At 46.5% G+C, this 26,619-nt stretch overlaps 5 non-coding genes across 5 annotated transcripts; all 5 read right to left on the bottom strand.

Annotated features, from left to right (window-relative positions):
* Positions 1 to 22,345: 22,345 nt before the first annotated feature.
* Positions 22,346 to 22,425, bottom strand: Trnal-aag (transfer RNA leucine (anticodon AAG)). Its single transcript has one exon. It is a non-coding gene; the product is annotated as a tRNA-Leu (tRNA).
* Positions 22,426 to 22,717: 292 nt separating this feature from the next.
* On the bottom strand, positions 22,718 to 22,797 carry Trnal-aag (transfer RNA leucine (anticodon AAG)). The gene has a single exon. It is a non-coding gene; the product is annotated as a tRNA-Leu (tRNA).
* Positions 22,798 to 23,089: 292 nt separating this feature from the next.
* Trnal-aag (transfer RNA leucine (anticodon AAG)) lies at positions 23,090 to 23,169 on the bottom strand. Its single transcript has one exon. It is a non-coding gene; the product is annotated as a tRNA-Leu (tRNA).
* A 2,969-nt stretch (positions 23,170 to 26,138) lies between these two features.
* On the bottom strand, positions 26,139 to 26,218 carry Trnal-aag (transfer RNA leucine (anticodon AAG)). Its single transcript has one exon. It is a non-coding gene; the product is annotated as a tRNA-Leu (tRNA).
* A 292-nt stretch (positions 26,219 to 26,510) lies between these two features.
* Positions 26,511 to 26,590, bottom strand: Trnal-aag (transfer RNA leucine (anticodon AAG)). The gene has a single exon. It is a non-coding gene; the product is annotated as a tRNA-Leu (tRNA).
* Between the last annotated feature and the right edge of the window lie 29 nt (positions 26,591 to 26,619).

Below are 26,619 nucleotides of genomic sequence, written 5' to 3'. Positions count from 1 at the left end.
ACATCAAAATACCATTACGTGCAGTGTGATTGTAAGTCCGACAACCGAAGACGATCAAGTTTCCTCTTCAATACAATTGAAAGTTCACAAATATGCAGCACATTGCTGTCACCACACGACGTGCGAGGTGATATTAGTATTCTTTAATATGGCGCCTCCACAGATACCTAGAAGTGTCAATATTCCGAGTTCTAAATCGGTTTGTTTCGCGAAATACCACGTGTGAATGCCCCACGCGTAGCGATTCCAGCGCTCTCAATGAGGTCACCTAATATACAGGGCGTCCCACCGAAATCCCCCGGCTGGATAATCCGTGAACAGGTTGCGTCATCGAAAAAAAATGTTTTTGGTAAAATCCTTGGGACATCGGCTATGAACTGAATAGTGAGCGGCCCTTTTGCATACGCTCACTAATTAAATGAACATCCTAACTTTTGAAAGGTGAAAGATGAAAGTCACTGAAAAGGTTAGCCAGCTGTAGGACTCGAACCCACATCTTCTGGATTGTCGGTCCAGGGCTTTACCAATTGAGCTAAGCTAACACGCCTTCTCAGCGACTTCCAGGGTGCGTCCATCTGAAGGGACAAATCAGCTTCTCTCTCTCACTCGTCCTCCTTTCACTCCTACATTTTTGCTTTTTTTGGCTTTTGGCTTTTTGGCTTTGTATGCATTTGTCCCTCCTATGTTGTTCCAGCCTCAGAACATCAGTTCTTTCATATCCTAACTTTTAAATTTTTCTTCGCACGCTTACGGAACCTCTGTTTTACGCATCGGGACCTTCAGCGAAAAATATTGCGAGAAAAAAACTGCGTCGACACTTAGTGATTTTCCCAGTAATTAATTGGTTTCGGTGTACATATTTCTTGGGCGGAGCAGTGCACCAATGCGCTCTTTGGATCAGCTATCCAGCTGTAAATTTCGTGTTCATCCGCCTGGTTGACACACGGGGGTGACGGAAGATATGGAACAACCGCAAGACCGCAGGAGACGCTTTTGCGTTCCTTCTCCTTCTCTACCGGCTTCGCCTCCCGTTTTCAACAAATTGGGCGAGGATGTTGTCATTCGGGATGATGGTTGACTAGGAGCGTGCTATGTGGAGTAGTTAATCTTTAAGAGTGTAGTAGTAGTTCATAGCGCTCGCGGCGCATTCGTCATCATCCATGATAAGAGTTCGCTATCTTACTTACGGAACGACCGCCAGCGCTATTTACCAGTCGCTTTGATAAGGAATATATAAGGAATATCAAAGCATCTCTTGCGGCTCTTCCTATCTTCCGTCGCCCCCGTCCGTGAACCAGGCGGATGAACACGAAATTGACAGCCGGATAGCTGATCCAAAGAGTGATTGGTGCATTGCTTCGCGCAAGAAATATGTAAACCGAAACTGATTAATTACTCGGAAAAATCACTAAGTGTCTATGCCGTTTTTTTTTTCTTGCAATATTTTTCGCTGAAGGTCATGAAGGTCCCGACGTGTAAAACAGATGTAGAGGAGGTGGTGTTCCTCTACATGAGTCCTGACCGGCGATGATGGAATGTCCCAGCGGGCAGATGGACGTGGCATCACACTAGGACGGTGCCGGTAGAACTGGCTGCAGCAGAGGCATGTCGTTGTCATCGCCGTCCACGGGCCGCCACATCACTCCCCCCCCCCCCCCCTCAGACGCGGAGCGGTGCATGCGGTTGAGGCTCGCGTTGATAGCATGAAGAGGAGAATGATGACGGCTCGTAGATGGTGGACGACTGGGCACACGGCTTGTGCTTGTGGCTGTTGATGCAGCAGCAGCGGGATGGCGGGAACAAGAGCGCTGCGATCCGGGCGGGTTCCAGTGATGGGATGTGAATGCCGATTGGTTGAGTGGTTGCGTGCTTGAGTGGTTGCTGATTGTGTTGAGTGTCTTTTTTTTATTCCGTGTTAGCGCCGCGAAGCAACTGTGGCTATGAGCGGCGTACAGATGTGGATAGATGGAGAGAGGACAGCAGGAAGGAGTGGGGGACAGGGGGATTAGTATGCGTCCTGGGCCGACTTCAGTGGGAACTGTGCCGACATTCGTCTGGAAAGTCTTCGGAAAACCCAGGAAAAACCTGAGACAGCACAGCCGCCGGTAGGATTCGAACCCACCACCTCCCAGTCTACAGCACGACCTTGGTTACCACCAACGAGCGGAAGCCTTAGCCAACTCGGCCATGCCGCTGGTGTGTTGAGTGTCTGCTGAGTGCGTTGAGCCCTTGTTGAGCGCGCTGAGTGCTTGCTGAGCGATTGCTGCCGAGCGTTGATTGTTGCTGAGTGAGTGAGTTGCGGAGTGGTCATTGTTGCTGGGTGAGTGCGTTGCTCAGTGGGCGACAGTACCGCGACCGGTACGACAGCGTGAATGCCGGTTGCCGCCAGAGAAGTGCCGGGGAGGTCCATCATGAAGCAGGTGGAGGCCGGAAAGTCAGCTTACTGTGGTCTCCCTGCGGGTCCCCGGTGGAGCAGTGATCCCTGTGCGCTTTGCCCTCTAGAAGGTTGTTCGCTGCTGGTTTGCCGAAAAAATTAGGATGTTGCATGGCCGAATTACGCCGAACATGGTGTTCGTTGTTCGGGTCACCAAATGTAGAGGAGGTGGTGTTCCTCTAGATGAGTTCTGACCGGCGATGATGGAATGTCCCAGCGGGCAGATGGACGTGGCCTCACACTAGGACGGTGCCGGTAGAACTGGCTGGCAGGCGCAGTGGCGCGCGCTAGCAGAGGCATGTCGTTGTCACCGTCGTCCACGGGCCGCCACACAGAGGTTTCGTAAGCGTGCGAAGTCAAATTTCAAAGTTAGGATGAAACTGCTCTGTGTTCTGGGCCGGGACGAGACCGAACCGACAAAATACACCAGCAGAGCGAGCCGGACCAGGCCACCAACACCGCGGGCAACGCCGGGCCCGAGCCGACAAACATGTTTCCCAGAGCTTGGCTCCGCCGGGTTAGGCACCTAATTCCATACAATGGAGGACTATTAGTTCATATCATCACAGGCTTGCGTCATTCATGTGCATATATTTGCAAAAAGAAGCAAAGGACAGTGCATTATGCGTATGATTCGACCCTCCAGAACTTCCTCAAATCCCAAATCCCCAATCTCGCCCAAAGCCAATTCACATTGCTCCCGACTCCTCACATATTTCACAATCACTTGCGCAAGGCTTGGTGAGAGGGGTAAGGATTGGGAGAAGCAGGTTGTCGACAGCATCATCTGCCTCCACATAAACTTTGTAACGATAACGTGCTTGCCTGTGTGCGTTCTGGATTTAATTTGGTCTCGTGCTGTGGCGTTGTTAAACCTCGGGGTGTTGTATCTTTGTGGCCTTGTCTTCTGTTGCTATCAATTTACTTGCAAATTTGCTTGATAAACACTAGAAACGCGTAAGTGAAGGCTGGAAATGCTAGGCCGGGCTCTACTCGCTCAGTCGCCTGGCCGGGTCGGTCTCTGCTCACTGGGCCACCGGACCGTCCGCATAAAAACAGGAAGGCCGGGGCTGTGGCCTGGTTGAACCGAAACGGCCATCTTCGGTTTGGAGTGTACGATCAACTTGTAAAAATATTCTCCACGTGCAACCTCAAAGCTTCGGCTACTTTCCCTTTGTATATGCACTTTCTGGCTTGCACTGCGCCGTCCACAGGTGTCGGCGTCACCGTGGAACACTGATGTCTCGCTGAGACACGGACGAAGATGGCTTTCCGATTTCCTATAGATGGATGCCCAGGTATCCCTTCAAGTCCGCGTACGCGACGACATCCTTCATGGCGTGCCTCAAGGCAGCATTTTGGGGCCTTTGTTATTCAATGTATACATCAATGACCTAATTATAATCGGTAACACCATAAAATTCGTCATTTACGCTGATGACACCAGTTTATTCATTACTCACACTGATGTGACAAGACTCATGAGGGAAGGTAGTACATTCCTAAATAAACTACGCGCATGGTCAGCTAGGAACTGCTTTGAGATAAACTACGCAAAAACTAAGGCTGTCTTGTTTCGTCCAAAGCCGTCAACATGCGTCGTGCCACATCCCTTACGATCAGACTATTCTGAAGTAAGTCTTTCTTCTACAGTTAAAACCCTTGGTGTCATTTTCCATGAACACATGTTGTGGGATCACCATTGTGACCACATACGCTCTACACTATGTAAGGTATTGGGCACGATGAGACTATGCCAATTCCTACCAACCAAACAAAAATTGTTATTATATTATACGCTTTTCGATTCACAATACGTTACTCCCATCTCGTCTGGGGAAATGGAACGAAGAAGTCAATTACCCAATTAGTAACACTACAAAAACATGCGCTTCGGATTGTTGCAAATCTTCCCCGTGCAGCTCACTCTTCCAGTCTCTTTTTAAATTTTAATGTTATGAGACTGGGCTCACTGTACGAATACCAAGTCTTGGCTTCTGTGAAGTCGGACATTCGGCAGAATAAGGCAATACTGCGTAGCTGTGCTAACTTACAAAAAAAGCCCCAGTCCCGACAAACTATAGGAGTCCAGAACACTGGTGTGTTCCGCGCCCAAGAACGAACTATGGTCTACAGACGTTACATTATCAATTGCCTAGGGTACTAAATAAATGGAGTTCTACTGAGGAACGTTTACGTCGTACATCCAAATCCACTATGTTCCAGATGTTCTTGTTAAATGAACAAAAATAAGACACACGTACGTTTCCTAAATAGCCCTCGGAGATAGGTAGGGCTTGAGTGCATATATCATGGTTGATTGTCTGTACATATGTTTTTGTAGAAGTGCTATGTATGTTCAATGTTCATCTATTTATTGGTACTTTTGTTGCGTTATGACTGATATTTGTTTGATCACATGCAAGCTGTTGTCTTTGCTGCCAGAGTATATTGAAAGGCGAGGCTACTCAAGCTGCTGCTGGCACAGCTTTTTCCTCGTCATTCATGTGTATGTTAAATAACCATTTCGTTAAATAAACTCAAACGCAAGTTCATGCTTCTACCACGAAATACCGTAAAACCAGATAGTTTGTGATGCATAGCTAAACGCAGTATCGCGTGAACGTGAGCAAAAGGGAACGTGCTGGGTGCCATCCCTATGCTCGGTCGTTTGTTCCCAGCACTTCAAAGAAGACGACTTAGCCCAGGAGAAAAAAAGAACTCTGCTGCCTGCAGCGGTCCAAACGGCTTTTCCTGCCTACTCTTCCCATAAAGAGACTGCGGAACCAGCCAAACTTGTGTGCGTAGTCGCATGAAGAAGCATCCAACCTGCGACCGACACTGAGTGCCGAACATGCATCTGAAAGATGAAAGTCACTGAAAAGGTTAGCCAGCTGTAGGGATCGAACCCACATCTTCTGGATTGCCGGTCCAGGGCTCTACCAATTGAGCTAAGCTAACACGCCTCTCCAGCGACTTTCGGGGTGCGTCATCTGAAGGGACGACAAACCAGCCACTCACTCTCCCTCACCCTCCTTTCACTCTTACATTCAGTTTATCTCTTATGCATCTGAAACCGACGTTGTGTCTCGTAATGTAGACGAAGCGTCACCAACGAAATTTGATCTCTAGAGCTTCATAAACGACACGGAGATAGCAACTGCTCGATCTACCATCAAGATCAACATTGCAGAAATTTGTTGGGTAATCTTGCAGTGAAACTGATGTGACACCGCTGATCACTCAACGACTCAAAGTAGAGATGGAGGAACTGAGCTTTCCCCGAGCTGTCTATTGCTCTTTAATCCTTGATGAGATGTCCATACAGGAGAGTAAATTTACACGAAAGTGTCCAATGTGTCCTCAGCTGCTACACAAGCAACTTTCAAGAAAGGTTTTGAGATTATAAGTGAAATATCATATATGAAATGAAGATTCTCAATGAAAACATGAAGCCCTGAAACTGACAAATGTAATGACAACAATATTTTCTAGGTACTCCTAATTAGAACGTTCTTTTTTGGCAATAAACAATGGCCCGTCATTGAGTACATACCAAAAAGCATGCACTCATTGACTTAGACATATGCTCGTGACAGGCATTATCATCCATGAGCGTATTCGGCACGGCTCCTGTACGATGTGCTGGACAAGCGCGATACCGTTGTCAGAAAGGTCTTAGTTACAAAAAAAGGGGAAAAAGAAACGCAGGGAAAGCATGTAAACGAGGCTTCGAAGCACGACCCCGCCGCGTTCCTGAGTGCCCTACGTCGTCTCCTCATCCGCGATGCGTGGCGCCCCCGGCGGATCCACAACGAAACTCCGCCGTCACAGGAATCACGGCGCTGGCGGCAGGCCGGAGGAGCGAAGAGACGCGCGCAAGTGGCCGTGTTCAAGAAATGTGATAAACGGTGTATAGCAAATTATAGACCGGTCTCTGTTTTGCATTTCCTCTCTAAACGGCTTGAGAATATTATTTATGATCGAACGTCTTCTTTCTGTGACACACAAAATAATTTCCGATGCGCAGTTTGGCTTCAGAAAACACAAGTCAAGTGAGTTGGCATTGCTTCACCACAAATAATATACAGTATATTGCCCTTGGAGTATTAATTGATTGTGCACAGGTCTTTGATTATTTATTTATTTATTGTGAGAAACCCAAAGGCCAGGAGGCATTGCGTTGGTAAAGAAAATACAAACGAAAATTATCGCAACAATCACAACATTTCAACAATCACTGAAAAATCAATGTGACTGGGAAGCCAGACAGTCTAGACACGTGTCCAAATTGAAATACAAAATAAGAAGATGACTGTGTCCGCTGCGATGTAAGGTGATGTGCTGCTGCCGCCTTGGAGGATGAATGATCATGGATGGATGCGATTTCTTCGGGCAATGAATTCCAAAGCTTGATGTCGTGCGGGTAGAAGGAGTGAAGGAATGCGTTGGGTGTGACAGAAAAATGGTTCCCACTTGTAAGAATGGTTGACACGCCTGCTCGTGTAATGAACTTGGCGAATGTAGGAGGTTAGAGGCATAGAAGGATGGAAAAGGTTGTGAAATGAATCTAGAGTTGGAATAGTTCGGCGGTGGTCTAAAGGGTCGAGATCGAAAGTGCATTTCAAACCGGTGACACTAGTGGAAGAGGAGTAGTCATTGGCGATGAATTGAATTTGGACGGATTCGATGGATCGAGAGAGGAAGGATTGGTGAGGATGCCAGATACATGAGGCAAATTCCAGTTTTGGACGGATGAACGTTGTATACGCCAAACGTTTCACTTGGGGGTGCGCATGATAGAGATTGCGTCTAAGATACCCTAGACATCGGTTCGATTCATTGATGACCTGGTTTATGTGGACATGCCATTGGAGGGTTGACGAAATGTGAAGGCCAAGGTACTTATGACATGAACGGTTGGTGATAGGTGTGCCGCTCAGTGTGTATGGGTATACATCTTGATGTTTCCCAACGTGAAGGTATGTGCATTTAGATAGATGTAGTGGCATCAGCCATGTGGAGCACCAATACTCTAAAGCTTCAAGGTCGTTCTGGAGAAGTGTTTGATTAGCTGGATTGTTGATGTGTCTGTAAATGACGCAGTCGTCGGCAAGGAGGCGAACTGTGGAGCTGAGGCTATGTGAAATGCCATTAATGTATATGGGAAATAATAAAGGCCCCAGGACAGTTAACATGTGTATATTGCATCCGTGAGAGCAGATAATTTGACAATCACTGGAGTAGATTGTCCGGAAGATTTAGTTGAGATAGTTTAGGGAGCAGTCTGCTGTGAGGAACTGCATCGAATGCTTTTTTAAAGTCGAGGACGATAACGTCACTGCTTATAACCCTATCAAGATAGAAATGAAGATCATGTATGAACGATGCAAGCTGAGTGGTACACGAATAGCCGCGACGGAAACCGTGTTGGAAAGGGAAGAAAAAGACTGGAAGTCTAGGAAATCTCAAATGTTCGAGAAGATCACGTGTTCTAATAGTTTGCATGGGGTACTTATGAGTGATATAGGGCGGTAGTTAAGCGGACTAGTTCTAGGACCACCTTTATCGAGAGGAATAACTTTACTAATTCTCCAGTCCCTAGGCACCTCCCCACATTGGTTGAAAATGTCTGTTAGGAAGTAACATGATGTGAACTTCGTACTTTTTCGTATTTTTGTGTTCAGACCATCGAAACCAGATGATGCTGACATCTTGAGAGAACCAATTGGCTTACAGATGCCGTTGTGAGAAACACTGAAATCCGGCAGGCCGATCTAAATGAAGCAGTGGAAGACTTGGGATATTAGCAGGTTCATTATGAAGGAAGACGCCACCGAATGCATCGCTAAAGACATCAGGGCACTGATGATCGGGTCAGGTGAGCTATATGCATCATAAAGCTTGATGTCCATTATAACGATCATCATCGTCTTGTTACCAAATTACATAGATATGGTTTTCGAGATCCAATACTAACTTTACTGACATCGCCATACTTAGCACATCGCCTGCAGCAGTTCCAACATAGCAAGCTAAAAATTAACCTTAGCAAGACAAAAGCTATTCGCCTCGAGATCGAACTGTAGGTGGCGCTGCGACGGATGCCCCAGTGGGGATACGGCATGATCGGACGCAGCAGGCTCTGGTTTTTCTACCGCAGATATCGCAGTGTTTCTGGACCAAATGCTGCTGTCAGTGCCTCACATATTCTGGATGTGTTGAAATGCGATATTTAGAATGCTGATATGGTATGGAAGTCGACAAAAGTGCTGCACTGCGAAACGCTCAAGTCGCAAAGTTGTGAAAAGAAAATCTCCTGCGTGCTTTTGAAGGGAAACACTGCCTCTTTTGTTCCAAACAAGATTTTGTTTTAGTCTTTTGCTGCTCTCGCTCAAATGTTTATCCGTCGCTTGTGTATAGCTGTCTTTCCCTGTGCCTTTTTATCTTACATCGCGACAACAAGGATTTAAAAAAATAAAATAACTCAAAATTCCTGTCTCTACTGATCTCAAAGTACAATGCACTAATCAACAATAACAATGAATCTAAATGTACAAATGTGCACGAATCCAACATAAGGGTCCTTCGCTACAATTTTTTCGTCGAATAACAGCAGTGGTTATTCAGGTCGTGCGAGTCCGGGAGAGGTTCCAGGTTTGATTTGTTTGCATGCGGACATTCATCAAATGGTGCTAAAACACGTTAGCAGATGACCACACCTGTGTAGTGGACTTGACTTTGTGTGAGGTGCTACCGGTCAGGAACTAAATACATATCTGCGTTTTTGGTTCGAGTGGCAGGTATATTCTGAAACACGCTGTTGCAGACGTGCTTCATACCCCCCAAAACACGCGTGTTTTACATAGAACGTTCAGGGATGGTGCATTTTACCTTGAATGCGTGAGTTCCGATGATTACGTATGTGAAAGATAAAAGTCTAGCCTGTCATACGGTCAGATGAAATGAGACTAAAGCTTGAAATTCACACATTTGAAAACACCCGTGTCATATTTATATATATATATATATATATATATATATATTCATGCATCCATATATTCCATATATTCATATATTCGATGCAACTCGTGTTTAGAGGTTGAGAGCGTGCAGAATATCCTAACTCAGCATTATGAAGTAATTTCGAACCGCTAGTACAGAAGCCATTCTGTAAATAACTGTGACGTAGTTGTATGCTCATGATTAAAAAAAAAAACTGTTGCAACATTGACCTTAGCTCTTGGTACATTTTGTTTGACACACAGAACAGCAGTGACAAATATAATATAACAAAGGCCGAGTGGAATCCGTATACTGGAACGTATGCACTCTCTGTTGTTTTCTTCTCTGCTAAGCACGCTGGTGCAGAGAACTAGAGAAGTTGAAAAAGTTTTCACCAAGTCATTTTCACTCATTTTGAAGCGGTCTTAAAAGCTCAAATGTCCAGAAATTGATCCTTCCGAGCGCGTTTTCGAGCACGATGACCACAGCGAAAGCACCGGCTCAAGTGGCGCGTCCCCACTAAAGGTAGTTTACGGAGCAGCCGCATGGTGGCGACGCTGCTCGATCTCGAGGCAAATTACGTTTCGACCAAAAACAAAATAGTTTCGACACTTGTCGATCTACACCTAGGTTTCGAAAAAATATAAGTTGTAGACAACGTTAAAGTCCTGGAAGTTGTTTTCACTAGCCACTAGAGTTGGGATGACCATATAAATGGTCTTGTTATTAAGCTTTCTCGGATTACGGGAATTATTTCCCGTACTCGTTGCCTGCTCCCAATTAGGGTTAAGTTTTTATTATATAACTCCCTGTTGTTGTTTTTTTTTTTTCGCATTTGAAGTACGCCCACCTAGTCTGGGGCACAACTACCTCCGGCAATAAGAACAAAATCCATATGTTACCAAAAACAAAAAAAGCGCTATACTTGCTTTAGTTAATCAGAACCATGTGCATCGACCAGCAGAGTTACTGCTGAAGTTTAAAATTATAAGTACCTTTAATTTTTATGATATAACGTTACTTGAACGGTGAAAGAAAAAAATGATTGCAATAAATGTCGCTAACATCAGTGCCTTAGCGGGTCTACAATTGAATTCGCGTACCCATTCTTAGGCATTTTGAACATCGGCGTATTTCGAGGTTTCACACAACATATGGTATTCAAAGTTTAGGTCATACATAATTACCATGTGCTTTAAATAACGTGACTATAAGAGGTATTGACCTTTCACGTATCTCTCGGAAGCAGCTACCAGCCATAATTACTGAAAATTCAGTTATGTATAGTTATTTTTTCCCTCATTATGGATTTTAAGTGTGTATTTTATCTGTTTAATGCTTAGTAGAGTCGTTTTTTGTGTTTAGATCAGTAGTTATTAATGGTCTACTTAGTCTGGTTTGGTCTAGGGTGTGTTTTACTTTGTTATCAGTTGCTTTCCTTTCTGCTGTCACCCATAGTTGTTAGGGGCCGGTGGGCTAGTCGAGCTGCACCTTGCGGCTTTTTCGCCGGCCCCTCCCATCGCTGAATTTGAAATAAACAATTGAATTGTATGAGTTGAATAAATAATTGAGTTGAATAACTGTGAAGATAGTTATTACCTAACAATTTGGGCGTCGAAGGGCGGCATGAGCTAATAGCAGGATCCAAAATCCATATGCGATGATGTTAACACAGCTGAAGAACATACATGGGCACGTGGCGCACGCTTATATACTATAGCGTTATAGTTTGCTTATGACTATGGCGATGAGGCTAAAGCACACAGTTTTGCGCTCATACGCCCACCTCTAACAAAAATGAAATGTCCTCATTTCGTCATTACACTGAGGAAAAAAATTAAAGAACAGCATTACACAAATTTAATCTTTCATCGAGACCAAAGCTGTTCTGAGACAGGATATATTAAACAAAGGACGACACGACGACAGGGCTATATTCCGATAATAATAATAATAATTAATAGTAATAATAATAATAATGATAATAATAATAATCTTAATAATCTTTTTGTGAACATTTGCTTCTACTTTTCTGCGAAAGAAATCTGTGCAGTCTTCGTTCTTTACCAAACTGTTAGAATTGATAATTAATTCGCCAGGAATGCAAAAGGTGTAAAATTTCATCGTCATCGAGAATAGACTTCCGGCCTGCGCTCCGGAAGACGTTTGTCAGAAAAACGTCGCGTATAGATCACGTGCCAGTTATCCTCGTTGTGATTGGCTAGAACACCACCAACTTTCTGGCGTTTTCGGTCGGTGAACGATTCGGACTGTGGCGGCCCGTGGACGACGATGACAACGACGTGCCTCTGCTGGCGCGCGCCACTACGCCTGCCAGCCAATTCTACCGGCACCGTCCTAGCGTGAGGCAACGACCATCTGCCGGCTGGGACATTCCAACATCGCCGGTCAGGACTCATGTAGAGGAACACCACCTCCGCTACATTGGGTGACCCGAACAACGAACACCATGTTCGGTGTAATTCGGCCATTCAACATCCTAATTTTTTCGGCGACAAACCAGCAGCGAACCACCCTCTAGCAGGCAAGGCGCACCGGGACCGCTGTTCCACCGGGGACCAGCAGGGAGACCACAGTAAGCTGACTTTCGGGCCTCCACCTGCTTCATGATAGTCCTCCCCGGCACTTCTCTGGCGGCAGCCGGCATTCACGCTGTCGTACTTGTCGCAGTACTGTCGCCCACTCAGCAACGCACTCACCCAGCAACAATCAGCACTCAGCAACTCACTCACTCAGCAACAATCAACGCTCGGCCGCAATCACTCAGCAAGCACTCAGCGCACTCAACAAGGGCTCAACGCACTCAGCAGACACTCAAGCACCCAACCACTCAGCCAATCGGCATTCACATCCCATCACTGGAACCCGCCCGGATCGCAGCGCTCTTGTTCCCGCCATCCCGCTGCTGCTGCAACAACAGCCACAAGCACAAGCCGTGTGCCCAGTCGTCCACCATGTACGAGCCGTCATCATTCTCCTCTTCATGGTATCGACGCGGACCTCAACCGCATGTACCGCTCCGCGTCTGAGGGGGGGAGTGATGTGGCGGCCCGTGGACGACGATGACAACGACGTGCCTCTGCTGGCGCGCGCCACTGCGCCTGCCAGCCAGTTCTACCGGCACCGTCCTAGCGTGAGGCAAGGACCATCTGCCTGCTGGGACACTCCATCATCGCCGGTCAGGACTCATGTAGAGGAACACCACCCTCTACAGGACCAACTCGAGTTGGTCGTGCTCGGTGGTGTCGGCCAGCCTTCCGCAACTCTCCATGGAGCCCATAGTATGAGAAAATTCGCACAACACTGGGAACACGACCTATGAGAATGTAGCGGTTACTCCCTTAATCGACCATTTGCATGAGATTGTACAGCGTATGTGCGGCTCTTGTTCCTGCTGAAAATAGCCGGAACCATTACTATGCTAACTGTACTATATACCGTTATCCCCTTAACCCTTCCGTCAATGAGTGAGACTAGGCTCCCCGGATTTCGGCACCAAAAATGTAGGAGAAGGACCCAGGAGCGATAACGAACAGCTTTAATGCGGAAAGGCTGCACTACCACTCAACAAGCGAAAGAAACGTCTTTCTCTTCTTCAAAACAGTTGTGCTCAGCTTACTGGTCTGGTACGGAATGGCACCGCGGGCTCCAGGGCCATGTTGCATATATCAAACGGACTTCGTACAAAGAGAAGCACACACCAGCTCCCGTGGCATACTGGTTAGGATGATCGCTTTCCACGCCGAGACTGGGAGGTGACACGGGTTCGAATCCTGTCACCGGCTGTGCTCTCTGAGGTTTTTCCCTGGGTTTTCCGGACACTTTCCAGACGAATGTCGCATAGTTCCCCTGAAGTCGGCCCAAGACGCATTCTAACTCCGCTGTCCCCCACTCCTTCCTGCTGTCCTCCCTCCATCTGTCCCATCTGTGCTCAGAGCCACAGTTGCTTCGCGGCGCTAACACGGACCAAAAAAATAGAGAGAAGTAGCAGAAACAGGGCTCGAAACCTAAAATGGATACTCAAAAAGTGAACACACGCTGTACGCTGGAACGTAAGACACCAAAACGAAACCACGGCGCCTCCTCACGTGCATTTGTTTTCAGCCAGTTGCAGACGACATTCGAGAGGGCGCCACATCTCACGCAAATGGTCCAATGAGAAATATTTCCATCTGGCTCGCAGCCTGGCCGGTTCTGGCTGTTGTTGCCTTCTCCTGGCTTCTGCTTTCCATACTGCCGTAGGTCATATACTAGCTCTGGCCGGTCCCGGCTACCACTGACTTCTAAGTATTTCATGCTCACCTTACAGTTATTTCGTGATTCCAAGAAAACTCTGAAAAGTGTTATAATGAACAGATATTTAATTAAGACATTATACTGACACAATCGCCTGGGAGGTTGACGCATTTACATGCACTCAGCGTACTTAGTTCATTGCGTAGCGCTTCCCGGCGCACTGCAACCAAGTCCAACCTTGCAAAGCACGCATATCGACACAGCCTATTCAAAACAACGAACAACTGTCATGTACTTGCACATAATCTCTTGATGAGCATGTCCTTGCCTGCTATACGCAATACGTCAAACAGAAAATGATGCTGCTTCGTGAATCCTATTTTCTTGTCACGGTTTTGCAAATCTCATGGCGCTCGAACGTGTTCATCGAGTCAGAATTCACGACGACACCTCAGTTTCAAATCAGATTGGCTGTTCGTAGACAGATGCTTGTGTCGAGAAACAGTACAACACGATCAAGGACACCATAATACACAGTACGGCGAACGCCCTTGCCTCCCAACGAAAGACACCACCGACCCGACGTTCCCCGTTCAAATTTCAAATGAAACCGCTGCGAGAGTACGCAGCACGCAGGCGAGGAAGCGCGAAGTGCTGCTTTTCAAATTCGGGCAACCAATCCGAACACGCCCGTTGCGTCCGACCAGTGGAAAGGCACGTATTGCTCCGTACACAGTAACACGCATTTTGACACTTATTTTGCGAGAGATGTGGGGGCGCTGCTGTCGGCCGGCTCCAAAGTTGGTCATTGCTGGTGAAGAAAGTTGGCCCGCGTGAATGTGGCCTTAGTTAGCCACAGCACACCTGAACATATGGACATTAATCACTCGGATACTTGAAGACATATAAACCCCTTTTTTTGGACATCTTCGAACCGCTTCTGGTACAGTCTTTTCCTAACTGAAACCTTATGTAGGTTTGAGCATTGAGTGAATGTCTGTCTTTTGTTTTACCATTGTTTCCTCGTAATTTTTCGGAGTATCTCGTTCGATGACCGCGTACTCAGTCTGCAGTTCGCCCCAAGTTGCTCGAGTCGATAGTATCCAACGTTATTGCATCTGTAGGGACAGCGATGATTGCGTTATGGTTACGGTCCGCTTTCCGCACTTGACCTTCGTCACCGTCAGAACATTCATTCCTCACCAGCGTAAGTAATTGTTCGGAATGCACATCGCTTGTTACTTTTCTCAACACGAAGCGTTGCAACCCCAGCCATTACTTACCACGCAGTTGGAAGTGGAAATACACAGACATCGCTACAAATATAAAACAATTTGAAAATATTCAGCGCAAAATGTAGTGAGCAAAAAAAACAAAAAAAAACCAGTCGAATGACGTGTTTGAGCGTTCGTCTTTGAGCGTTGTATTGGAAAACAGGCGGAACGTCAAATCGAGAGTGGACTCAGAGTGAAACATTAGCATTCTCCGTTTTCCTTTATTATTATCTAGCATTGCACAATAGGATTTGTAGGGAGTACAATGAGTCCAATTCGTTCTACAAATAACAGAATGCGAACACAAAGAGCGAAGTGCCCTCGACCAATGTCGAAGAGAGCTCTCACTCCAATAAGATCCTTGGCTTCGATTGACTTGGTCCCTCTGATAGTGCACAAGGAGCTTTCGTGCCTGTTATCTGGTCCGACAATTTTATTACAACACCAATGCTACGTGTCGCAATAGAGACATCGGAGAAGTCTAGGCGGCGAATAGAATTACAGTCGCTGTATCAGAAACGAACAACGGGCCCGAGTCCTTTGAGACTCTTTCACCGCGAATGCATCCTTCGCACGCAATTTTAAGCGTCAGGAAGAAGTCGTTACGTCGTGGAAACGGTTTTCAATAAGTCTGGATGATCACGCAGAGCGTTGAACACGAAGAAACCGGATTCGTTTTCTCGGTCGGTTGCAATATAGCATATGCTGAAGGGCACTCCTTAAGAGGGCACCAGCAAACTCCTGAGGCAATGTCCTAATTGATTTTCACTAATTAACTTTTTAATTATAAAAGCTACCAAGTTGTCCCAATGAGAACATCTGGTCCCTTTGGTCACTTGATACCGTAGCCGGTTGTAGAACAAAAATCCGTTCGACAGAATGTCCGCAAAAAATTCGTACAGGAACACCATTTTCTTCATTGCGCATCTCCACTCACTCCCAGTGTGAAAGGTGAAGGAGCATAGTGCCGCCTCATGCGTCGAAGAGGGACTTTAACTTGCGGAAACAAAACAAAAACAAATGTATCGGGTGACGCTATCGGAACTACTCTTATCTTGGCTTGTTTTTTTTTCTCCTGAGGACAACGCCCAGGATGTGCTTAAACTTAACTAAGCGGCAGTACAATGATATGTATGGATACAGTGAATTGCTGGAAGGTTTGTGGATCCGCCTTCCTCTGCAAGCGTTTCTTTAAGCCGGGCTACCAGACCTAGATTGCGACCAACCATTGAAGAAGCTCCATCAGTCGGTACTGACGCGAGATTCACCCACTTAACACCTGCAGCTTCCATGCTGCCTTTTACCGCACTCCACAAGTCACTCCCCGTCGTTGTCCCTTTCAGCGGAAGCAGATCAAATAGTTCCTTGTATATGTCTAACTCGTGCGTGACACCGCGGATGAACACGACACATTGAGCAATATCACTTATGTCCGTGGATTCGTCCAGTGCAAAGGAATGGGCGCAAAAATTCTTCGAAATATGGCGCAGCTGCATTTCCACATCTGCAACCATGTTCTCAACCCGCCTGGCGACACGATTTGCAGAAAGGCGAATCTTCTTTTTAAAAAAAAAAATATTTTGCGGTTGGACGCACAATTTCAGCTGCACGTATTAGACAGTTCTTCATAAAAAGACCTTCTGTGAAGGGTTTTGACGCTTTGGCGATCAACTGCGACAGGAAGAAGCTTGCTTCAGCGGCGTCCTCACTTTCCCTATTAACCTGACGAAAAATGTCATTTTGTCTTGTGGCTGCCAATTTGAGCCGTATCACCTTTTCTTCACGGATCTTTCCAGTAAATTCCGCGTACTGTCCTTTGTGAAGCGCTTCGTAATGACGTCGGAGATTGTACTTTTTCGGAACCGCAACAGTTTTTTGGCACACCAGACATTCAGACATGACGTTGTTTATATCCACGAACAGTTACTTTACCTCCGAATGCTCTTGGATAGTATGCTTCTCCTCCTCTACCGTCCGCTTCAGATGTGGCTTCGAACAGAATATGCTCCCTGTGCTTTTTGCAATCAGTCGCAAAGCCATGGAAACACTGCAGAGCGCAAACCGACGTCCACTGGAGGCTTGACAGTTCAACACGTGATCTTAGAAGAGGCACGTTGACACCTGCGAATTCTGAAACTAAGGACGATCTTCGAGCTCCCGTGTATTGTAGTGAAGAGAGCACACGTTTGAAGTGTATTATTTCAAGTAGGTCCATGAATGATGTGATTTCGACGTTATCCAAGAACTAAAGGACTTTCCGCAGGCCCACGATTGCACACATCGTCTACTCGCTTGTTTTTTCTCTCTCTTTCATTTCTTTTTCTTGCGGCCCACGGGCTGCGTGCTGGAGATCCCTGGTCTATTAGATATAAGACGTTCTAGTAGTTTAGAGAAGAGAGGTAGCTAACCGCCCTGTATTCCACTCGTTCCTGCTCTCCTCTATCCTTCCACGTCTGTACGCCGCTCACAGCCACAGTTGCTTCGTGGCGCTAACACAGAACTTAAAAAGCTAGCCAATAACTATTATGGAATTAAAGACAGTTATAATATCTTTGACAATCGCTTAAAATAGGCACCCTCAATGTTGAATGATAACTAGATAGAATTACATTCAACGAGACATCTAACTATAGCGTTCCACGAAATGAGGTCTAAGAAACGGCGATTAATTGGGAGGACCCCGTACTCTACGCATCAAACTAAAAGCTTCGTGTTCCTCACTGCGACATGTGAGGTTGGTATTATTCCCTTTGAAAATGGCGTCATCGTTGGTAGCAAAATACATTTCGCTTTAATTTGTGGTGCCCGCCAGAAAGAGCACCGACTTCATACATCGTCTCCCCATTATTTTTGCGCAGTGTCGAACCTCTTTTCCAATGTCGTAGCTCGCAAACATACTCATACGGCATACATTCCTGTTTACTGCCGTGCTGGCATAATAAGATATTAATTGCATATTTGTTGACTTCACCTGCTGCTTTCTGTTAACATTTCTCGCTAGTATGTAAGACGTGATGGCTTGCGAAGTGGAACACCAGCCAGCCAAGAGCGAACAGCTCACTGCACCGAAAGCCACCGGTCGATAAGGGTAATATGTGCACTTGCTCGCAACGAGTTAGCCGCATCGAGTGGCAGTTTAATTAGTGCGTTACCTCCAAGGAAACCGATGGAGAAGTTTCCTTGTGGAAATTACATGAGGTGATGGTTACGTAGACATTAATTGTTTGTAGCGCTCAGGAAAATGATCTGCACAGCCAGAGTTCACTGAATGGGCGTCTTAACGACACGGGCTTATTGTTGATCTGCGTTAGAAGCACAATCGTTTCGAACTCTTAGACACACGAATGGAGAGTGCTTAATGAACGTCTTGCTCCCCCATCTTTGGTGGTTTGGGATATTAGGTCAACGTCGCAAAAAAAAAAAAAAAGAAGTAGATGAGAGAAAGAAAGAAAAACTATTTACTTATTTTTACTTCATCTGGGGAAAAACCAGTGCAGAATAGTCACCAGTATTTTAGTGTTGTGGTCAAAAACCACTAAGATAATGTTGATGCCACACACTGCCACAGCGTGCGTCAGTTTCAAACCACAAATATACCAATTTGCCACAACTCTGGTAGTTAAATGGGAGACATCGAGTCAAGCAGAATCAGCTGTCCCACCAAACTGCAGAAACAATCAGTTCTCTTACTGATGTTACTTGAGATGCATTCAATGGGATCGTATACAAGATTCTTAGCACCCCAGCTCGTCTGGTATATACAGGAAGGCAAGGAACCCCAGAGCACACTTGCAAAGCGTCCGAGAGAGGAAACTTCTTTCAACGCTTTCAACGAGCCATATATTACAATTAGTGCACCGCACAATCTCCTCGTGCCCTGGCGTTCGTTGCCTAAGTTGACTAAGAAATTAACGATGAAAGATTGAAGTCACTAAAAAGGTTAGCCAGCTGTAGGACTCGAACCCATATCTTCGGGATTACCGTCGTATGAATGTGTGTATGAGTGTGCAAAAATGTAAGAGTGAAAGGAGGATGAGTGAGAGAGAGTGACTGGTTTGTCCCTTCAGGTGACGCGCCCTGGAAGACGCTGAGAACTCGTGTGAGCTTAGCTGAATTGGTAGAGCGCTGGACCGGTTATCCAGAAGATGTGGGTTCGAGTCCTACAGCTGTCTAACCTTTTCATTGACTTCCATGTTTCATCGTTAATTTCTTAGGCAACTTGAAGCCTTGTATGTGATTGTCCCTTCTATGTTGTTACAGCCTCAGAACATCAGTTCTCTCCTGGAATATGTTCTCTGAAATCGCACTGCTTCCATCAAAAGCTGATGGCAGCGGTGCAATTCGAACCTGCGCCCTTTCGGACTGGAGCCTTAAACCAGCGCCTTAGACGTCTCGGCCATGCTACCTGAATAACACGGTCAATCCTCCGTACGGAAAGGTAAACGTCAAGGACAAGCAACCCCAGACTACACTTGCAAAGTATTTGAGTGACGAAAATTCTTACGATGCTTTCAACGAGCCATAAATTACAATTAGTGGTTCGCGCGATCTCCTCGTGCCCTGACGTTCGTTGCCTAGCTCGGAGCGAACAATAACCTTATTTGAATAATGATGAGTGCTCCGAGCGAATGTTCTGAACGAGAGTCTCAAATCCTAGAATCTGTTCTCTGAAATCACACTGCTTCCATCAAAAGCCGATGGCGGCGGTGGGATTAGAACCCCCTTTCGGACAGATGCCTTAAACCAGCGCCTTGGACCGCTCGGCCACGCTGCCTGAATAACACGGTCAATCCTTCATACGGAAAGGTAAACGTCAAGGACACGCAACCCCAGACTACTCTTGTAAAGTATTCGAGTGAGGAAACTTCTTGCGATGCTTTCAACGAGCCATAAATTACAATGGGTGCATCGCGCGATCTTCTCGTGAACTTACGTTCGTTGCCTAGCTCGGAGAGAACAGTAACCTTATTTGAATAATGATGAGTGCTCCGAGCGAATGTTCTGAAGGAGAGTCTCATTTCCTGCAATTTTTTCTCTGAAATCGCACTTCTTCCATCAAAAGCTGATGGCAGCGGTGGGATTCGAACCAGCGCCCTTTCGGGTTGGTGCCTTAAACCAGCGCCTTAGACAGCTCGGCCACGCTACCTTTTTTTTTTCTTTCTTTTCCACCTTTTATTAACAAAACACACAAGTGCACACAACTACAGGTACGTCACACGGTCGCAACGCCGTGGGCCATTACAAAACGTCTAAAGAGGAAACTGAAGACCTTTTGAATTTGTACATACGATTTTACAAGTACGTAAGGGCATCAGACAATGTTTCTAACCAACCTGGCAGCTCTAAACATCGCATAAGGCACAGCATAAGTTGAGATATTTCTATCTTAAAGTATTTCATAGGAGGCATAGGAGGCCACGCTACCTTTTTTTTTAATCTTTATTTAATGATACATGAAAACATTATACAGGCTACACAAGAGACCGATACATAGGTTAATGATAGGCGGTGACACTATGATATATACAAAGCATTGCGAATTGGAGTCTGACTTTTACTCCGTTTCGCTGAGCCCCCGACATGTGGCCCTGAGGACAAAGGGGGTTTGGCTTCAGGCCCTGCGGCCAAAAGTGTCTGCCGTTACAGAATTTGCGATAACTTGGATTCGCATCCATTCAGTGTCGTTATCGAGTGCCTGGGTGTCAATTAAGCTGCATACCCAAAGGAGCTCTACTCTTAAATAGTGCCATGTAGGTTTTGGATTGGGGAGATTTTCTGTCCTCGATGTCCAAGCCTGGCACAATGCCTTCATCCCCAGGACCATTACAATTTGTGAAACCTGACCGTTTCTGCTGTTGCCAGTGAGCAAAAACTTAAGCACATGCCATGACACATCGAAATTAATCTCCAGTGTTGTGCGCAGGTCGTGTCAAAACAAAACAGCACTCCTGCAGTTTATAAACACATGTTCCAGTGTCTCGACTTCCCCGCATACAGAACAGGTCATGTAGGGAACCACAAATCCCTTATTCGCACACCATGTTTGTACAGGGAGGACCTCAGTGTGGAACTTTATGAAAACGTCCTTGCACTCGGGAGCAATTGGAAGCTTGCGTAGGCGGATCAGAACATCGTTGTTTGTTTGTGTCGGAAAAGAGGTACGATAGAGCGGCGGAGGAAACGTTATCGCAACTGTGTCCCAATACAATGTTTTTCTGGACACTGTGCTCAGGTAGCCCCATGAGAAATGCGTTTGGAAAAAGATGAGTGCACTTCTGATCTCCTTAAAGAACCGCAGTTCCCTTGGATCACATATTTGTGCACTGGTTGTGACTACCCATCCATCGAGGACTTGTGCTGCAAGGGTCTGTATTGCGCTCCGCAACACTGGATCTAGCTGGTTTCGAAAATACATGAAGCGCACTACGAGAAGCTTGATCTCGAGATTGATGACGCCCAAACCACCAGCTTTAACAGGTAGGAAAATGTTTGAGCGCCTCATTCGTTCAAAGCGGGAGTTCCATACAAACACCGCGACGATTCGGTGGTACTTCCTTATGATTCCCGCAGGGCACGCTATCGCTTGCGCTTTGTACAAGATGGCGGGATAAAAAACTGTGTTTGCTACGTAAGCCCTGTTTAGCAGCGTGGTCCTTCGACCTCTGTACCTCGAAGCTCTACCGTGTAGCTTATCCACGGCGGCTCCTAATTTACTGCCAACTTGCCCTTGCTTCAAAAAGGGTACCCCCAAATAGGACTCAACTTCACTTCCCATATGTATGCCCTGCACGACTTCAGGAGCATTTACCCATTTACCAAGCCAAGCACCTCGTGACTTTGTGGGGTTTACCTGAGCACCTGAGTAGTCGCAGAATTTAAGTGTTTCTTGCAGACATACGTCGATTTCTTCACACTTCCCACAGAAAAAAGTTAGATCATCTGCGTATGCAAGCAGCTTGACGCGCTCCTCTCCTATCCGTATCCCTTCTATTTTGGGGTTATGTAGGATGTTCTGGCAAAGTGGCTCCAAATATAAGGCAAAAAGAACTGCAGACATCGGACAGCCCTCTCGGCCACGCTACCTGAATAACACGGTCAATCCTCCGTACGGAAAGATAAACGTCAAGGACAAGCAACCCCAGACTACACTTGCAAAGTATTTGAGTGAGGAAACTTCTTACGATGCTTTCAACGAGCCATAAATTACAATGAGTGCATCGCGCGATCTCCTCGTGCCCTGACGTTCGTTGCCTAGCTCGGAGCGAACAATAACCTTATTTGAATAATGATAAGTGCTCCGAGCGAATGTTCTGAAGGTGAGTCTCAATTCCTGCAATCTGTTCCCTGAAATCGCACTGCTTCCATCAAAAGCTGATGGCAGCGGTGGGATTCGAACCCACGCCCTTTCGGACTGGTGCCTTAAACCAGCGCCTTAGACCGCTCGGCCACGCTACCTGAATAACACCGTCAATCCTCCGTACGGAAGGGTAAACGTCAAGGACAAGCAACCCCAGACTACACTTGCTAAGTATTTGAGTGAGGAAAATTATTACGATGCTTTCAACGAGCCATAAATTACAATTAGTGCATCGCGCGATCTCCTCGTGCCCTGACGTTCGTTGCCTAGCTCGGAGGGAACAATAACCTTATTTGAATAATGATAAGTGCTCCGAGCGAATGTTCTGAAGGTGAGTCTCAATTCCTGCAATCTGTTCCCTGAAATCGCACTGCTTCCATCAAAAGCTGATGGCAGCGGTGGGATTCGAACCCACGCCCTTTCGGACTGGTGCCTTAAACCAGCGCCTTAGACCGCTCGGCCACGCTACCTGAATAACACGGTCAATCCTCCGTACGGAAGGGTAAACGTCAAGGACAAGCAACCCCAGACTACACTTGCCAAGTATTTGAGTGAGGAAAATTATTACGATGCTTTCAACGAGCCATAAATTACAATTAGTGCATCGCGCGATCTCCTCGTGCCCTGACGTTCGTTGCCTAGCTCGGAGCGAACAATAACCTTATTTGAATAATGATAAGTGCTCCGAGCGAATGTTCTGAAGGTGAGTCTCAATTCCTGCAATCTGTTCCCTGAAATCGCACTGCTTCCGTCAAGAGCCGATGGCAGCGGTGGGATTCGAACCCACGCCCTTTCGGACTGGTGCCTTAAACCAGCGCCTTAGACCGCTCGGCCACGCTACCTGAATAACACGGTCAATTCTCCGTACGGAAGGGTAAACGTCAAGGACAAGCAACCCCAGACTACACTTGCCAAGTATTTGAGTGAGGAAAATTCTTTCGATGCTTTCAACGAGCCATAAATTACAATTAGTGCATCGCGCGATCTCCTCGTGCCCTGACGTTCGTTGCCTAGCTCGGAGCGAACAATAACCTTATTTGAATAATGATGAGTGCTCCGAGCGAATGTTCTGAACGAGAGTCTCAAATCCTAGAATCTGTTCTCTGAAATCACACTGCTTCCATCAAAAGCCGATGGCGGCGGTGGGATTAGAACCCCCTTTCGGACAGATGCCTTAAACCAGCGCCTTGGACCGCTCGGCCACGCTGCCTGAATAACACGGTCAATCCTTCATACGGAAAGGTAAACGTCAAGGACACGCAACCCCAGACTACTCTTGCAAAGTATTTGAGTGAGGAAACTTCTTGCGATGCTTTCAACGAGCCATAAATTACAATGGGTGCATCGCGCGATCTTCTCGTGAACTTACGTTCGTTGCCTAGCTCGGAGAGAACAGTAACCTTATTTGAATAATGATGAGTGCTCCGAGCGAATGTTCTGAAGGAGAGTCTCATTTCCTGCAATTTTTTCTCTGAAATCGCACTTCTTCCATCAAAAGCTGATGGCAGCGGTGGGATTCGAACCAGCGCCCTTTCGGGTTGGTGCCTTAAACCAGCGCCTTAGACAGCTCGGCCACGCTACCTTTTTTTTTCTTTCTTTTCCACCTTTTATTAACAAAACACACAAGTGCACACAACTACAGGTACGTCACACGGTCGCAACGCCGTGGGCCATTACAAAACGTCTAAAGAGGAAACTGAAGACCTTTTGAATTTGTACATACGATTTTACAAGTACGTAAGGGCATCAGACAATGTTTCTAACCAACCTGGCAGCTCTAAACATCGCATAAGGCACAGCTTAAGTTGAGATATTTCTATCTTAAAGTATTTCATAGGAGGCATAGGAGGCCACGCTACCTTTTTTTTTAAATCTTTATTTAATGATACATGAAAACATTATACAGGCTACACAAGAGACCGATGCATAGGTTAATGATAGGCGGTGACACTATGATATATACAAAGCATTGCGAATTGGAGTCTGACTTTTACTCCGTTTCGCTGAGCCCCCGACATGTGGCCCTGAGGACAAAGGGGGTTTGGCTTCAGGCCCTGCGGCCAAAAGTGTCTGCCGTTACAGAATTTGCGATAACTTGGATTCGCATCCATTCAGTGTCGTTATCGAGTGCCTGGGTGTCAATTAAGCTGCATACCCAAAGGAGCTCTACTCTTAAATAGTGCCATGTAGGTTTTGGATTGGGGAGATTTTCTGTCCTCGATGTCCAAGCCTGGCACAATGCCTTCATCCCCAGGACCATTACAATTTGTGAAACCTGACCGTTTCTGCTGTTGCCAGTGAGCAAAAACTTAAGCACATGCCATGACACATCGAAATTAATCTCCAGTGTTGTGCGCAGGTCGTGTCAAAACAAAACAGCACTCCTGCAGTTTATAAACACATGTTCCAGTGTCTCGACTTCCCCGCATACAGAACAGGTCATGTAGGGAACCACAAATCCCTTATTCGCACACCATGTTTGTACAGGGAGGACCTCAGTGTGGAACTTTATGAAAACGTCCTTGCACTCGGGAGCAATTGGAAGCTTGCGTAGGCGGATCAGAACATCGTTGTTTGTTTGTGTCGGAAAAGAGGTACGATAGAGCGGCGGAGGAAACGTTATCGCAACTGTGTCCCAATACAATGTTTTTCTGGACACTGTGCTCAGGTAGCCCCATGAGAAATGCGTTTGGAAAAAGATGAGTGCACTTCTGATCTCCTTAAAGAACCGCAGTTCCCTTGGATCACATATTTGTGCACTGGTTGTGACTACCCATCCATCGAGGACTTGTGCTGCAAGGGTCTGTATTGCGCTCCGCAACACTGGATCTAGCTGGTTTCGAAAATACATGAAGCGCACTACGAGAAGCTTGATCTCGAGATTGATGACGCCCAAACCACCAGCTTTAACAGGTAGGAAAATGTTTGAGCGCCTCATTCGTTCAAAGCGGGAGTTCCATACAAACACCGCGACGATTCGGTGGTACTTACTTATGATTTCCGCAGGGCACGCTATCGCTTGCGCTTTGTACAAGATGGCGGGATAAAAAACTGTGTTTGCTACGTAAGCCCTGTTTAGCAGCGTGGTCCTTCGACCTCTGTACCTCGAAGCTCTACCGTGTAGCTTATCCACGGCGGCTCCTAATTTACTGCCAACTTGCCCTTGCTTCAAAAAGTGTACCCCCAAATAGGACTCAACTTCACTTCCCATATGTATGCCCTGCACGACTTCAGGAGCATTTACCCATTTACCAAGCAAAGCACCTCGTGACTTTGTGGGGTTTACCTGAGCACCTGAGTAGTCGCAGAATTTAAGTGTTTCTTGCAGACATACGTCGAGTTCTTCACACTTCCCACAGAAAAAAGTTAGATCATCTGCGTATGCAAGCAGCTTGACGCGCTCCTCTCCTATACGTATCCCTTCTATTTTGGGGTTATGTAGGATGTTCTGGCAAAGTGGCTCCAAATATAAGGCAAAAAGAACTGCAGACATCGGACAGCCCTCTCGGCCACGCTACCTGAATAACACGGTCAATCCTCCGTACGGAAAGATAAACGTCAAGGACAAGCAACCCCAGACTACACTTGCAAAGTATTTGAGTGACGAAAATTCTTACGATGCTTTCAACGAGCCATAAATTACAATTAGTGCATCGCGCGATCTCCTCGTGCCCTGACGTTCGTTGCCTAGCTCGGAGCGAACAATAACCTTATTTGAATAATGATGAGTGCTCCGAGCGAATGTTCTGAACGAGAGTCTCAAATCCTAGAATCTGTTCTCTGAAATCGCACTGCTTCCATCAAAAGCTGATGGCAGCGGTGGGATTCGAACCCACGCCCTTTCGGACTGGTGCCTTAAACCAGCGCCTTAGACCGCTCGGCCACGCTACCTGAATAACACGGTCAATCCTCCGTACGGAAGGGTAAACGTCAAGGACAAGCAACCCCAGACTACACTTGCCAAGTATTTGAGTGAGGAAAATTATTACGATGCTTTCAACGAGCCATAAATTACAATTAGTGCATCGCGCGATCTCCTCGTGCCCTGACGTTCGTTGCCTAGCTCGGAGCGAACAATAACCTTATTTGAATAATGATAAGTGCTCCGAGCGAATGTTCTGAAGGTGAGTCTCAATTCCTGCATTCTGTTCCCTGAAATCGCACTGCTTCCGTCAAAAGCTGATGGCAGCGGTGGGATTCGAACCCACGCCCTTTCGGACTGGTGCCTTAAACCAGCGCCTTAGACCGCTCGGCCACGCTACCTGAATAACACCGTCAATCCTCCGTACGGA

The sequence above is a fragment of the Ornithodoros turicata genome, chromosome 2, assembly GCF_037126465.1.
Source record: "Ornithodoros turicata isolate Travis chromosome 2, ASM3712646v1, whole genome shotgun sequence".
NCBI lineage: Eukaryota > Metazoa > Arthropoda > Arachnida > Ixodida > Argasidae > Ornithodoros > Ornithodoros turicata.
This window is presented reverse-complemented; position numbering and strand designations above follow the sequence as displayed.